The sequence below is a fragment of the Cebus imitator genome, unplaced genomic scaffold (genome assembly GCF_001604975.1).
Source record: "Cebus imitator isolate Cc_AM_T3 unplaced genomic scaffold, Cebus_imitator-1.0 Scaffold54, whole genome shotgun sequence".
NCBI classification, from domain to species: domain Eukaryota; kingdom Metazoa; phylum Chordata; class Mammalia; order Primates; family Cebidae; genus Cebus; species Cebus imitator.
This window is the reverse complement of record NW_016107369.1, coordinates 6,332,324-6,338,323: the sequence shown is the minus strand read 5'-3', so window position 1 is coordinate 6,338,323 and position 6,000 is coordinate 6,332,324. Positions and strand designations below refer to the sequence as shown.

General features: G+C 45.1%; 1 protein-coding gene across 7 annotated transcripts in view; it reads right to left on the bottom strand.

Moving 5' to 3' along the window:
* Positions 1-6,000, bottom strand: part of DPF3 (double PHD fingers 3) — a 288,551-nt gene that overhangs the window by 235,398 nt on the left and 47,153 nt on the right. The window lies entirely within an intron of this gene.

The window sequence follows — 6,000 nt, the reverse complement described above, 5'->3', positions numbered from 1 at the left end:
AAAAAAAAAAAAAAAAAAAAAAGAAAAGAAAGGTGTCAAAGCTATTGGGCCATTCCCCGACTGATGGGTATTCACTCAATTTCAACTCTTGGCCACTACCAACAAAAAAGCGCTAAATTCCTTGACAATATGTCCTAACCAAAGACCATTTCCAACCCAAGAAAAGCACAGGCCCCAGGATGTGAAGGTCACCCACGAAAAGGACCTCATGATGAACTCCTGATTCAGCCACATTATCCTTAAATTCTCCTTAGAGGCCAGGAGCAGTGGCTCATGCCTGTACACCTGTAATCCCAGCACTTTGGGAGGCTGAGGTGGGCGGATCACAAGGTTTGGAGTTCAAGACCACCTGGGCAACATGGTGAAACTCCGTCTCTACTAAAAATACAAAAATTAGCTGGCCACGGTGGCACGCACCTATAATCCCAGCAACCTGGGAGGCTGAGGCAGGAAAAGTGCTTGAACCAGGACCGGGAAAGGGAAGGTTGCAATGAGCCAAGATCATGCCACTGCACTCCAGCCTGGGATACAGAGCAAGACTCCATCTCAAAAAAATAAATAACTAAAAATTATCCTTAGAAAGGAGACCCTCTGCTCCTAGAAGTACAAATTCCCAGGCATGGGTCTGGCTTCCAGACTCTAGTTCTTCCAGTTCTTACTGTGTCAAGTCAATTCTGCAGGTCTTTATTTTGCCATCTGTAAAATAAAATCATAACGGCCTCAGGCTACAGGATTTGAGAGCGCTTCGATAAGGGATTTTTATGAGGGAGCGGTGCGTGAAATAATATTTTTGCTGTAGTTCTGTGGGATGTTGTTTCTAGCTTGTTGTCTGGGGGTCAGGGAAGGGAGGGCAGGCCAGAACTAACAGATTCAATTAAGTTGCCTCTGAGACTAAAGGCCCCTATTTATAAGGTACCTGGGGCTGGATGGGAAGGCGCTTCTATGTTCTGCATTTCTGAAACACCTGGCACTGTGGTTGTTTACACGGAAAAGTTAGGAACTGGACGGGGAAGCCTTGGACTCTCCACTTGCCCAGTTTTGTCAGATTCCAAAGAGGGGCAACTATAATTGAAATTATAAGAAGAATGATCCAATCAGCAAGTTTTGGAAAATCTGTAATCTCACAGGTGTATGATTTTCACTCAAAAATTCCTTAAGCTCTACATTTTGTTCAGTAAAAAGTTAAAGCTGGGGAAGAGAAGGAGGACTTCTTTTGCAGGGAGTATAGTGATTATATGTACTATTCTTGAAAAGAAAAAAGGAGCAATTTTAGGAAGACAACTTTAAAACTTCCATTTCGGTAGCAGTTCTAAAAGACTTTCAAGAGTCTCTCCAAGAAGAAGCAGTTACAGCAAACTTGAATGAATTTTCCTGGTTATCATATGACTCACACACATGAGAGAAGAGGAGAAGGCATGGTAAAATCAACAGAGTTTGTGTCATGATATTCTGCTTTAAAACCCAAATCAAGACCAGGTGCAGTGGCTTATGCCTATAATCCCAGCACTTTGGGAGGTCGAGGTGGAAAGATCACTTGAGGCTAGGAGTTCAGGACCAGCCTGGACAACATCATGAGAATTCTCTCTCTACAATACTTTTTTTTAATTAGCTGGGTGTGGTGGTGCGCCTGTAATCCCAGCTATTCAGGAGGCTGAGGCAGGAGGATTGCTTGAGCCCAGAAGAGCTATGATTATACCACCACACTCCAGCCTGGGTGACAGAGCAAGACCCTATTTCTAGGAAAAAAAAAAACAACTCAAAATCTGATTATAGAACAATGTTATTCCTCAAAATCGAATCAAGCAGATCATTGGAACCCCTTTGGAAAAGCATTCAGCAGCATCTACTGAACGCACACCTGCCCCATGACCCACTAACTCCCCTGCGAGGTGCGTAGACTTAAGGAATCCAAAAGACAAGTAGCAGCATGTTCTCAGCATCACTACTCATGGAAGTCCCAGATCAAAAATGACCATGTGATCATCAAAAGTAAAATGGGAAAATAAACCATGGCGAATTTACATAACACAGCACTATACAGTATTGAGAATGAATGATCTACAACCACAGCCAACACGGAGGGAATCTCACAAACCCAATGTTGAGGGGGAATTCCAGCTACTAAAGTGGATGTGCTAGAAGATTCCAATCCAGGGGGTTGGAATCAGAATAGTCACCCTCAGTGGGATGGGGTAGGGGACATCGGAGTTCCCGGAAGGGGCACAGCTACACTTGTGTAATGTTTCTTCCTCTGGGGGTTGGTGACACAAGCATGTTCAACTTGTGAATTTTGGGGAGGGGGGGTGAACATATGTGCACTTTTTGGTGTGTATGTTATACTTCAGTTTTTAAAACTTAAGAAATTAGCCAATGAACAAAAACAAACATGATTAAGGATGAAGCCATCCAGTGGACAAGGCTCTTGGAGCCATATTTTACTTGGCATGTATCATTCCGGGAACTCTCCCCCGTCAGTGCCAGGACTGACTAGCTGAGCATTCTGAGAAGGTATTCTGTAAGAACAGATGAAAGGGAAAAGAGAAACTGGCGCTTTCACTGGAAAAGTGTCGTTTCCAAAACCTAGATGTGCAGCCTCTACCCCAGGTAATTAGGCCAACACACTATCCATTACAGCCGAGTCCAGGACTGCTTCAAAGGCATCTGGGGTTTTTGGGTTTTGCTTTCCTTTAAAAAAACTTGTTTTGAACGAGTGGAATTGGCATAGTTGTTTTATATGGAAATCTGTTAAAGAGATCTGATCAATGGTGACAAAATGGAAGCCAGAGGTGGAAAAGATTCACTGTGAGGCTCTGGCACCGAAGGCCAACTTGGGCTTCCATTCAGTTCAATAATAATATTTATAATAGCTGCTAACACTTATGCGAGGTTTGCATATGCTAGACATTGCTCTATGAGCTTATATATAGTAACTCATTCCATCTCCATCTATGAGGTTGGGATTGATATAATCCCCACTTTATACCCAGAGTGGGTAAGTAACTTGCCCAAAGTCACACAGCTAATAAGTGACAAAGCTAGGCAGTTTGGCTAGAGTCTGTGCTCTTAACCATTACACCATATTGTTTCCTAGTAAGCATTTATTATGTCCGTACTGTGTGCTGGGCACCATGTTGGGCAAAAGGGGTGCTGAGATGTATAAAACACGGGTCCACGCATCACAGGTTCTAGCCCATGCAGTGATGAGAATCATAAAGGCATCCTGAGATCTAATTTCAGAATGAAACATTAGAAAACTGCCTCCAAACACCTGGACATTAAAACTAAATGCAGTGCCCATTTTCTCACTGATATTATCTACTCAACAGAGCCAACTATAGGACTAAGCATTCCTTGACGCTCCACCCAACCCTGGGTCATGAAACTCGATAAAGCCCTCTTCATTTTGATTGGAGGGGAAAAAAAACCCCATAAATATGTTTTCTTCTTTTCCTGAATCACTCTCTTATGTGAAAAGGATTGCTGACCACTCATCTAGCAGGGTCTTGAATACAGGGTCTCTCAGAGGTAAAAGAAGACCAGGTGTTCATGTTATTAAAAAATGAAGAAATACAAAGCAGGATTACAACATTTTTGGCATATTATAGATTCTCACACACAACAAATTTACATTTTTCACACACACACACACAAAGTCAAATACACAATGAACAATAATTATGATCACAGGAGAATTATAGGCTCTGCATTTTTAAATATTGACTCAGAATTCCCCGGGAATGGCATGGTCAAGGCACAGACTATGCATTGGATGCTTTGTGATGAACATCTTGGTGACTACATGTATAATCTAGTACACAGATAATACCAAAGTCTCATTAGAAGCCTCCATGAAACCAGGTGTGGTGGCTTATACCTGTAATCCCAATAGGTTGGGAGGCTAAGGCTGGAAGATCACAACCAGAAGTTCAAGACCAGCCTGGGCAACATAGCGAGTCCCAGCCTCTACAACAAATTTAAAAATTAGCCAGGCTGGCCGGGCGCGGTGGCTCAAGCCTGTAATCCCAGCACTTTGGGAGGCTGAGGCGGGTGGATCACGAGGTCAAAAGATCGAGACCATCCTGGTCAACATGGTGAAACCCCGTCTCTACTAAAAATACAAAAAATTAGTTGGGCATGGTGGCACGTGCCTGTAGTCCCAGCTGCTTGGGAGGCTGAGGCAGGAGAATTGCCTGAACCCGGGAGGCGGAGGTTGCGGTGAGCCGAGATCGCGCCATTGCACTCCAGCCTGGGTAACAAGAGTGAAACTCTGTCTCAAAAAAAAAAAAAAAAATTAGCCAGGCATGGGCCAGGCGTGGTGGCTCATGCCTATAATCTCAGCACTTTGGGAGGCCAAGGCGGGCTGATCACGAGGTCAGGAGATCAAGATCAACCTGACCAACATGGTGAAACCCTGTCTCTACTAAAAACACAAAAATTACCTGGGCGTAGTGGCGCATACCTGTAATCCCAGCCACTCAGAAGGCTGAGACAGGAGAATTGCTTGAACCCAGGAGGTGAAGATTGTAGTGAGCCAAGATCAGGCCACTACACTCCATCCTGGGCAACAGAGCAAGACTTCATCTCAAACAAACAAACAAAAATTAGCCAGGCGTGGTGGCACCTGTCTGTAGTTTCAGCTACTTAAGGATCACTTGAGCCCAGGAATTGGAGGCTGTACTAAGCTATAATCACGCCACTGCGCTCCAGCCTGGGTGACAGAGCAAGACCTTGTCTCTAAAAAGAAGCCTCCATGAATGGGAAATCCAAGTCAAATCAGCTCCCACTCCACCCTAACCCCCTTCCTAAGCCTTCCTTAAGGGAAAAAGAACAAAATATTGAGCCCAGTAGTAAGGAAAGACCAGTGAAAGCCCCAGCTAGGAAACCATGAGAGAGAAGAAAGGAGGTACACAGAGAGGGAGAAAATGCGGATGAAAGCCCTGGACCACAGCCACCAACAGACCCAGGCTAGCCAGGTGTAAACCTCTGTGACACCTAGAGGTCAAGTCCAAGAGGTCAGCTGAGGTTCTGAAAGGCAGGCAGGAACTCCATCAGCTGCCTCCTTGTCCATGGGCTAGTCCTCTCCAGGCCTCAAATCTACACTCACCTCCTGGCCCACTCCTGCTGGCCTCGCCACAGGCACAGGTGAGGCCCTAAACACCAGGAATCTTCTAATGTGTGCTGCCTTCTCCCACATCCCATTTCCTAGGAGTCAATCATGGTGCCCATTGCAACATGGCACCAATGCCACTTTCCAGAGTAGTGTGACGTCCAGTTCCAAGACCTGGGGGATAAAAAGTGTTAAGGCTTCTGGGACCCTAGAAGAGACAGGGCAGAAAGCTAGTGGAAAACCATCTCCAACATGTTTCTTTTTCTGCTAAAATCTATCCACTGTGTGAATTGCCAAGGAAAGTTAAGATTTCTGTTCTGAAGTGAGAAGGGTTCTCTTTTCACGTGACACCTGCAGAAGATGAAAAACGTGATACCCTCTGCAGATCAGAGGACACCGGCTCCCTGTAAGAGGATACCCCAACTCTTGCCAGTGCAGCACCCAGCAGGGCAATTTTTTCATTTTTCTCTTCTTGCCTAATGGCCTCTGGAAAGGCCACCAGGATTGTCCTTAAAATTCTCCCCTAGGAGGCCTCACTGCCCACCATCTCCTTTATTTAGCTAAGTAGTAGAGTTTTTATTTTACTATTTATTTTTTGTTTATTTATTTATTTTTGGAGACAGTCTTCTTCTGTCGCCCAGGCTGGAGTGCTAGTGGCGCGATCTCGGCTCACTGCAACCTCTACCTCCCATGCTCCAGCGATTCTCCTGCGTCAGCCTCCCAATAGCTGGAAATACAGGCATGCGCCACCACACCCAGCTAATTTTTATATTTTTAATAGAGACGGGTTTCATCATGTTGGCCAGACTAGTCTGGAACTCCTGCCCTCAAGAAAGCCGCCTGCCTCAGCCTCCCAAAATGCTGGGATTGTGAGGCACCACACCCGGCCAGTA